Genomic DNA, 10,625 nt, shown 5'->3' with positions numbered 1-10,625 from the left:
GTACAACCATCGAGATTAATTGTCAGAATCCAACAGCAGATCGCTTTGTTTCTTGGGACCTAGAACTATCTGGACGTAGAACTAACAGAACTCTGTTTTGTCTGCCATCCACTTCCATATGTCTGAAACACAGACTTCCTGGGTAGGCAATTAGGTGGGGTTCACCATGTTTTATCGAAATGTACAGCTGCGTGTCGTCCTCATAGCAGTGAAAGTTAACATTGTGTTTCCAAACGACCAAGAGGTAGAATATATAGAGATGCCATGACGTTAGCCTGGGAGTAGGTTTATGACAGTCATAAATACCTCTTCCCCCCTTTTTTCTCTCTCTACCCTACTGATGTTACATTTGCAAAACACTTGGTTAACATAGAGATTTTGGGAACATCAGAAGGTGGAGGGAAATGAACTATGTTCTGGTAATCCGACCAATTGAACATATGCGGTGGTACTTAATGAATATGATGTCAGTTCGGTTGTCATCTGAGACATTCTCATCAATGATAAGATTACATAAACTCTACAGTGGAAAGTCTACACATAGTTATCTACATAGTTATCAGATTCACATGGAATTGTTGTGCAATTTAAATGTTTGAATATGAAATTATTTGTGATGGGATGAAATGTGATTTTAGCTTCTAAAATGTGAGATTTGGGTTTTCATAAGGTAGAGCTCTGCTCAATCAGTGGCCCGCCCCTGTGAAGGGACATGGGCTATAAAACTGTTCAAACACGCCCTCCTCTCCCTTTCTATATAAAGCCTTGACAACAATATAACCTCCTGTTCTCAGGATGTGAGGACGACGGTCCGATGTCAGAATGGTTCAGATAATAACTACAGAAGGAAGCCAACATCAGCGTGAGCTTTGGTTGCGAATGGTATGAACTTTGAACTCTTATTCACTACAGAAGTGATACCTCCTAGCCGTTGAGTTAGCAACAGCAGCTGCAAACGCAGGTTAGGAAGGAACAGACAGAGTATCCCTTCTACCACACAACGACGTTACTACAACATATACAATTTACTAGCAGAGGACTCTTCAAAGGACTCGGTTGGACAACACGGCCTTCCATCTACCACCAAACTTCCTACCACCAACCAACCTTCCAAAGCGCAGCTCAGAGTAAATATTTATTGCATTTTCCTTTTCCAAATGGGCGGTAATTTAGAATGCATAAGATTCTGTATTTACGATAGCACAGCTTCACCCTTTGTTCCTCAGTCTTCCCGCTCTTTCACTCAAACCCAGCCCCTTTTCTTTTGTGTCACAAGCTGTCATATCTGTTCCGCCTGCTAGGGACGTTTTCCTTTTTGACGTCATTTGTAATTAAGTTATGATTTAATTATGTGTATGTGTAATTCTGTGTGATTAGTTAGGTATTTAGTCAATAAATAATTAAACCCAATTTTGTATTGCTGACTCAACTTGTTAGCCAGGGTTCGTGCAGATAACCAAGAATTTACAACTTTCAGATGAGACTGAATTAAGACTGACTGGCTGACTGGCTGACTGGCTGGCTGGCCGATCTGACTGGCTGACTGACTGGCTGGCTGACTGGCTGCGCACCAGGAACATCCTCTCTACTACCACCGTCAGGAAGATCATGAACTGTGGAGATGAGTGCTACATAGGGACTTCATAATGGCTACATAGGGACTTCATAAGGGCTACATAGGGACTTCATAACGGCTACATAGGGACTTCATAATGGCTACATAGGGACTTAATAAGGAATACATAGGGACTTCATAATGACTACATAATGACTTCATAAGGGCTACATAGGGACTTCACAAGGACTTCGTAAGGGCTACATAGGGACTTCATACGGGCTACATAGGGACTTAATAAGGAATACATAGGGACTTCATAATGACTACATAATGACTTCATAAGGGCTACATAGGGACTTCACAAGGACTTCATACGGGCTACATAGGGACTTCATACGGGCTACATAGGGACTTCGTAACATTTTCATAATCTATACAGAACAACCTGTCTCCTACCACTGTCAGGAAGATCATGAACTGTGGAGATAGGATAAGCTACATAAGGACTTCATAATAGATTCCTAACCGATACATAACACCAAGAACATCACTGATCCAGGTCTCCAAGGATAATAACTACGCTGTATGGGCCAAACCAACACACTTTACTCTTACTCACAGTTTTAATTGCAATGATTGTGATATGCCGTTTTTTTTTACTATAACTAATGTAGTTTCAATGCACTGATTGAAACTCTGTGTAAAATAATCTGCTAAACGGTCAAACATAAGAGAATGATCATGTGTTGTTGCCTGTGTGTAGGGGGTTTGAAATGGAGGCCATCTTTGCTTCTTGTGGTTTGTTTCTCTCCCACCAAGGTTGTGGCCATCTCTTTCCTGGCCCTGGCAGTCGGCTTCAGTGGCTTTGCTATATCAGGTGAGTACCAGAAAGTATTTTAAGATCTATGGTCTGGATTAAGATACACTATTACATTTGTGAACATTCAGGGCCAGTTTTCCCAGTAGTCACAGATTAAGTTTAGTCCTGGACTAAAAAAAAGCATGCACAGTGGTTAATCTCCATTGAAATACCTTTTGTAGTCCAGGATTAGGTTTGCGTCTTTAAAAGGCAATGTTCTACAACGGATCAGATTGTATGGTCTTATTCTACTGTAGGAAATAAATCAATGTCTGAGGGTGCTGCAAGTACAAGATATCCCCGATCTCAGCAGCATTACTGGGACTGGTCAGAGGTCGATAATCTATCTTGTCACATCTCTGTAACAGACTGAACCATTGGAGAAAAAGACAAATGACCTTGTGCTAATCAAATCTATAATTAAATACAGATCAATAATGGTAAGCACATCTTAGGAAAGAGTGTTATCCTCTAGCGTCGAGCAATCCCGTATCCCGTGATATGCCTACAAATACGTCACAATGCTGTAGACACCTTGGGGAAAATGTGGAAAACGTAAGCTGACTCCTAGCTCCTTCACAGCCATATAAGGAGTCATTGGCATGAGGCGGTTTCAAAAAATGCGGCACTTCCTGATTGGATTTTTATCTGGGTTTTGCCTGTAGCATCAGTTCTGTGGCACTCACAGACAATATCTGTGCAGTTTTGGAAACGTCAGAGTGTTTTCTTTCCAAGAGGTCAATTATATGCATAGTCGAGCATCTTTTCATGACAAAATATCTTGTTTAAAACGGGAACGTTTTTCATCCAAAAATTAAAAGAGCGCCCCCTATATCTAGTAGCCACTCCTTGTGCAGCACACAACAAGACCAATGTACTTGTCACGTTCTGACCCTAGCTATTTGGGGCGGCAGGGTAGCCTAGTGGTTAGAGCATTGGACTAGTAACCGGAGCTGACAAGGTACAAATCTGTCGTTTTGCCCCTGAACAGGCAGTTAACCCACTGTTCCTAGGCTGTCATTGAAAATAAGAATTTGTTCTTAACTGACTTGCCTAGTAAAATAAAAAAAAATATTGTGTTAATTGTTTGTTTTAGTTGGTCAGGACGTGAGTTGGGTGGGCATTCTATGTTTTGTGTGTCTAGGTTGTTTTTTTGTGTTCGGCCTAGTATGGTTCTCAGTCAGAGGCAGGTGTCGTTAGTTGTCTCTGATTTTAATTTTTTAATTTTACCTTTTTTTCACTAGGCAAGTCAGTTAAGAACAAATTTAGGTAGCCTGGGTTTCACTGTTTGTTGGTGGGTGATTGTTTCCGTGTCTGTGTTTTACTCCACACGGTACTGACACTTACCACGCCGCATATTGGTCCTGGTCATACTCCGGAGAATTCACAGACGCTCTTGTTGGTCTCTTACGAGACTAAAGGTGAATATATTTCTTTCATTTAAAACCACTTGAAAACCAGGGTGTTGAAACTGTTTGAAGTTATGTTCCATCAACTGGCCCAGGACGTCCAGGGGCCATTTATTTGTTTAGCTGTGTTATGGCTACATTTTATTTTTACCAGAGACAGAGACACACACCTCTTCTCCACTCCTCTCTGTCCCTCAGATCTCCAGTGCCCTGCCCTCTCTCTCATTATGGCCATGTCTGAAGTTCCCCTACTATCTCTAGGCTTTATGAGTAGTCCCTGTATCGGTCTGCAGTTGTGACAAAAATGCTCTTGTTGTTCTCTTACAGATTACAGGCTACACATTCATGTTTTTTATTTTTGCACATACACATCTCTTTCAATGGTTTAATAAAAATAAAAACATTTTTACAACACACATACATGTTCTTTCCTGTACTTGAATAGTTATTAAATGATGTTTTCATAGTCAGTTGTTTCAGTTGTTTATTAATATCTAATTTAGACTGAATCTGCTTATTTCTTCCCTACACCTTTGCAGACGAGATGAAAGTAAAAACACATTCTCTTCCTAATTAGTTTTCTCTCCACCTGTATTTTGTCAGGCCAGTGAACCAGGTGGTAAACTGTACTATTTGTATGGACCCTAGGTTACCTAGGTTACCCTTTCCCTTTGTTATCATACTAACTGTCCTATAACCTTAATTAGTGCTCCCGCTCACCTGGTGTACCATGCCAGGTGTGTATAATACTGGCGTTAATGGGAGAGGGAAGGGGTTAAGGTGTGGTCTTTACTCCCAAATGTCACTTAAATATAGCTTCCAAATGAAGAGAGACAATGATACATAAAGTAATCTGGGGGAAAAAAATGTAATTTTATGGACAACGGTGAATGGTTCTTAAAATAACCTTTTGTGTTATGGGGGCTCTTAAAAGAGCTGTTTCACTCCACGGCATACTGCCATGGGACTTCACCTGCTGGCGACGAGAAGTAGGTGGTCAGCTTCTCCCTCACCTGGAGTGCCTGTCTGGGGTGTTGTTGGCACCTGCCCCCGGTGACATCAGGTTGGTGACCATTTGGCGTGCCCATCTCCATCTGGAGCGGCTCCTGGAATGGAGCCGCTCCACTCCAAGCAGTCGAAGCTCTTGAATGAGACGGTGGAACTCCCCTGCCTGCTTTCAGGACTTTAACCATGTCTGGACCTACACAGACCTGCGCTTTCGGCGGGGCTGGTCCCGGCCCAACAGCGCTATCAAGACCACCTTCCTCAACGTTGGTCTCATTGTTGAAAGAGCTTACTCTGCTATCTTGACTATTTATTATTGCATTTCACTACAACACTGCATTTTGGAGGGAAATTATATTATAGGCTCTCACAATTAATTTGTGGATGTCATCGAATAAATAAAATACTTGGCAAATAAATGAATAAAACAATTTAAGAAATTATGCAATTAAACTGTTCTTATTATGTAATACCATATTTTTATAGGGTAGCCTAGTGGTTAGAGCGTTGGACTAGTAACCAGAAGGTTACAAGTTCAAATCCCCGAGCTGACAAGGTACAAATCTGTCGTTCTGCCCCTGAACAGGCAGAACCCACTGTTCCTAGGCCGTCATTGAAAATAAGAATTTGTTCTTAACTGACTTGCCTAGTTAAATAAAGGTAAAATAAAAATACTGGATTTGTGTGCAACAAAAATTCAACATTCACATTTGACTACATTCTGTCAAGTCTACGCATAGAAATTGATGCATACATTCGATTTACCACACAGAACGCACTGCAACTGCCTCTGCAACGCAATGCTGCAAGGCAAACGCAGCGTTCCGTTGGAAAGTAAATGTACTTGTGGTGTATCGAAACGCAATGACACAGTCGGTGTGTTCGAAGGACTAGGAACTGATGTACTGCGTTTCAAATGAATGGCACTCAATACTTGATTTGATTTCAATGAGCTCAGTACAATGACTTGTGGCATCCTTCGATTACGCTCCAACCGTTCTGAAACTAGAAGTTCAAACAGTTTGGGACCGAGGCGGTCTTTTGAAATCCCACGAGCAGCAAGAGTTGACACTGCTACAGGTCAACGTCATTGTTTTCTCTGCTTTCCCCCACAAATTGGGTTGTAACTAGTTAACACAGCCACAAAGTCTTAAACCCCGCCCATTTCAATAATATCTTCTTAAATTTTGCATTTAAATCTAGCCTTAACACCACTGCTAACCTTATGCATAACAAAAAAAGCACATTTTTGTTTTAATGAGTTGTTACGATTTAGTGTCAGACTTTGTGGTTGTGGTAATTAGTGTACACCCACAAGGTGGTGTTCTGGAGTGCACTGTCGGCACTTTCGGTCACTTCAAAATAAAAGCTAATACGTTCAAAATAAAAGTTATGTAAATCATACAACCTGCCCGATATAATAGAAAATAACATATGTAATGTACTTCGAGAATAAAATGATTTTCCCATGTGAGTTTTCACTTACATTTTTATTACTAAATATATGTGTAGATTTGTAGACTGAACAAATCTATTCAAATCTAAATATAGTCCAATTTAAAATCTAGTTACTGTATTGTGTAACTTTCAGTGTATTGACTCGAGCAATTGCAATAATTAAAACTACACCAATGACTGGGCCAATTAATACACTTCCACTTTAACATCGATCTAATTGCAATCTTGCGCACGAACGAGTTTCTCCAATGTCAGATTGGAGTCAGGAGTGCAGGGAGAGAGAGGCAAAAAGCAGCGTAACATTCCCACCCAGTCCAGCATGACTGATCTTAAACTTCCCTTCTATCGGCGGTGCAGCAGCGACTTTGGTACAGGTCTTTGAGAGACAGATATATTGCATTGACCGATCCTACCCACTGTTTTCAGCGACAGACCGTAGGGTAGGCTAGAAAAGCATGAATATAGAACGCACTGAGGAGCAAAGAGACGGCAAGAGAGGACGGTAACGGTCCGGATAGAAGAGTTGCTTTGAAGAGGGTGAGTGGAAGACTAATAGGACTGTTGATTAAATTGCATGCCTCTGATTGATGCTCTAGTATACCGTTTTTTTGTGTGTGTGTTATTTTTTATACGTGCATTTACGATTCATCCCCAAATATATTATCATATTTGCTGTAAACTTGTTAAATATTTAGAATAATAATAGTTAGAATAAACGATACTTACCGTGTCAAAATGCGTAAACAAATCAAACAACTCAATATGCAAATATTTAGGCAGATTACTCAAAATATCCCTTCAGAGTAGTTGACTAGAATCCTTCTCTTTGTATTTTTTACACAAAAGACCCAATAACTTTTCTCTGCCAACAAACTGCCTGTGTGTGGAGTCAGTTAGTCAGTCTACTTGTTTTGCAGAAGAACCTATAACTCAGCTGCTGCCCAACTTTTTTAATGGAGCTCATATGATTAACTTCAAACACGTTATTTTATCAAACAGAATAGCTATGTTGTTTTCTTATCTAACTGTAAGTTTTCATCAAAAGTCAGACATTTCATCTTTTCTCTGTGTGTGTGAGCGCATGCGTGCGCGCGTGAGATTGTGTGAGCGTGTGTGTGTGTGTGTGTGTGTGTGTGTTTCAATGCCATTTTAAAATGGCTGAACTAGATGTGTAGTTGTTGTGGTTGGTTCCTTTTATGAGTGGCAGGAATAGAAACTGTAAATGAGGAGACCACTTTGAAAAGATATTACAGTTGTAAAAATGAAAATGCATAATGACATTAACACATGCACTGACATAAAAGAGACAAAAACACTTTAAATGCATTTCCAGAAGCACACAAACCATTTTCAGAAGCACACAAACCATTTCCAGAAGCACACAAACCATTTTCAGAAGCACACAAACCCTTTTCAGACGCTCACAAACCATTTTCAGACGCTCACAAACCATTTTCAGACGCTCACAAACCATTTTCAGACGCTCACAAACCATTTTCAGACGCTCACAAACCATTTTCAGACGCACACAAACCATTTTCAGAAGCACACAAACCCTTTTCAGACGCTCACAAACCATTTTCAGACGCTCACAAACCATTTTCAGACGCTCACAAACCATTTTCAGACGCTCACAAACCATTTTCAGACGCTCCTTTTTGCTAGCGTGAACTAAGCTGGCAGACTCCAATAATAAAGGCACTGTGTTAAAAGAAGCTAAATCTGCTTGAGCTTGTCATTTCTGTATTTATATATGCCTAAAATAGGTATTCCTTTTATCGATTGAAAACAAAACCAAATGTTTTGTCATAGTTTATACAATTATACTTCTTAAAGGAATAATATCATATGTTTATTCAGTCATTTAGACTGTGTATTACCCATAGACTGAGTGAATATAATGGTATTACCCATAGACTGAGTGAATATAATGGTATTACCCATAGACTGATTGAATATAATGGTTTTACCCATAGACTGAATGAATATAATGGTTTTACCCATAGACTGAATGAATATAATGGTATTACCCATAGACTGAATGAATATAATGGTATTACCCATAGACTGAATGAATATAATGGTATTACCCATAGACTGAATGAATATAATGGTATTACCCATAGACTGAATGAATATAATGGTTTTACCCATAGACTGAATGAATATAATGGTTTTACCCATAGACTGAATGAATATAATGGTTTTACCCATAGACTGAATGAATATAATGGTTTTACCCATAGACTGAATGAATATAATGGTTTTACCCATAGACTGAATGAATATAATGGTTTTACCCATAGACTGAATGAATATAATGGTTTTACCCATAGACTGAATGAATATAATGGTTTTACCCATAGACTGAATGAATATAATGGTTTTACCCATAGACTGAATGAATATAATGGTTTTACCCAAGGCCTCAGCCACCTACACTGGTATCCTGATGTCCATTAGGACTCATCTTTTTCCAGCCCAGGACAGGAACACCCAGAAACAGTATTTCTTTATTTTACCTTTATTTAACCAGGCAAGTCGGTTAAGAACAAATTCTTATTTTCAATGACAGCCTAGGAACAGTGGTTTAACTGCCTGTTCAGGGGCAGAACAACAGATTTGTACCTTGTCAGTTCAGGGATTTGAACTTGCAACCTTCCGGTTAGTAGTCCAACGCTCTAACCACTAGGCGACCCTGCCGCCCCATTTGGTTTCCCAATAATCCTATATGATCACACTACTGGATCAACACTGCTGTATTATGAGATGCCTAACTTGTGCCGTGATGCAATTTCTACGGCTGACGCCGTATGCAACTTCTTGGCAGAGGACTGTATACATTTCCTTCACACACACACTCAATGGTATCATGAAGTGAACAACATTCTTGGAATGTGCAGAAACATATTTCACTGTTTTCATGTTTATGAATTTTCTATACAGGCAATGTCAGAACACTGTACAGTACTACATTCAATTATAACATTATGATGACATGTTGATATAGTAATGCTTAATAATAATGAAATCCAGTAGGGTGTGAGTCAGTGTTCGTCTAGAGCAGAATACCCAGCCTGGTCTCATAGACTAGACGTAACATAGTAAATGTAAACCCGAGGACACTCCAATTAGTATGATATGTTACATTTGGTATTGGAGAGAGAGAGAGATTAGAGAAAAAGGGCTGAGAGGTTAGAGAGGGAGAGGTCAGAGAGATTAGAGATATTGGATAAAGAGGTTAGAGAGATTAGAGATATTGGATAAAGAGGTTAGAGAGAATAGAAATTGAGAGATTAGAGAGATTTGGAGAGAGAGGTTAGAGAGAGAGAGAAAGGGCTGAGATATTTGAGATTGGATAGAGAGATTTGAGATTGGATAGAGGTTAGATAGCTTGGAGAGATTGGATGAAGAGGTTAGAGAGATTGGTTAGAGAGATTGGATAGAGGTTAGAGAGATTGGATAGAGAGGTAAAAGAGATTGTATCGAGAGGTTAGAGATTGGAGAGAGGTTAGAGAGAGAAATTAGAGATATTGGATAAAGAGGTTGGAGAGATTGGATAGAGGTTAGAGAGAATAGAAATTGAGAGGTGAGAGAGATAAGAGAGAGAGAGAAAGGGCTGAGATATTTGAGATTGGATAGAGAGATTTGAGATTGGATAGAGGTTAGATAGCTTGGAGAGATTGGATGAAGAGGTTAGAGAGATTGGTTAGAGAGATTGGATAGAGGTTAGAGAGATTGGATAGAGAGGTAAAAGAGATTGGATAGAGAGGTTAGAGAGATTGGAGAGAGGTTAGAGAGAGAAATTAGAGAGAGGATAGAGGATAAAGTGAGCTATTAGAGAGACAGATTACAGAGAGGAGAGAGAGAGATTAGAGAGAGTTTAGAGAGGTTAGAGAGAGAGAGAGGAGAGAGAGAGGTTAGAGAGAGTTTAGAGAGACAGAGATTAAAGAGAGAGGCTAGAGAGAGGCTAGAGAGACAGAGAGAGGCTAGAGAGACAGAGAGAGGCTAGAGAGACAGAGAGAGGCTAGAGAGACAGAGAGAGGCTAGAGAGACAGAGAGAGGCTAGAGAGATTAGAGATTAAAGAGAGAGGTTAGAGAGAGAGGTTAGAGAGAGTTTAGAGAGAGAGAGAGGAGAGAGAGAGGTTAGAGAGAGTTTAGAGAGACAGAGATTAAAGAGAGAGGCTAGAGAGAGGCTAGAGAGACAGAGAGAGGCTAGAGAGACAGAGAGAGGCTAGAGAGATTAGAGATTAAAGAGAGAGGTTAGAGAGAGAGGTTAGAGAGAGTTTAGAGAGAGAGAGGTTAGAGAGAGACTATAGAGAGAGAGAGGTTAGAG

General features: G+C 40.0%; 1 protein-coding gene across 2 annotated transcripts in view; it reads left to right on the top strand.

Annotated features, from left to right (window-relative positions):
• The first annotated feature begins 6,531 nt into the window (after positions 1 to 6,531).
• The window catches only part of LOC112248101 (growth arrest-specific protein 2-like), a 64,058-nt gene continuing 59,964 nt past the window's right edge, over positions 6,532 to 10,625 (top strand). For both annotated transcript variants that reach the window (XM_042301952.1, XM_042301951.1), the window contains exon 1: positions 6,532 to 6,826. The gene's annotated coding sequence lies outside the window, so the exon portion shown is untranslated. The remainder of the gene's footprint in view (positions 6,827 to 10,625) is intronic.

Source organism: Oncorhynchus tshawytscha, linkage group LG19, assembly GCF_018296145.1.
Source record: "Oncorhynchus tshawytscha isolate Ot180627B linkage group LG19, Otsh_v2.0, whole genome shotgun sequence".
Lineage (NCBI taxonomy): Eukaryota > Metazoa > Chordata > Actinopteri > Salmoniformes > Salmonidae > Oncorhynchus > Oncorhynchus tshawytscha.
The sequence above is the reverse complement of the archived record's forward strand: the minus strand, read 5'-3'. Positions and strand labels throughout refer to the sequence as shown.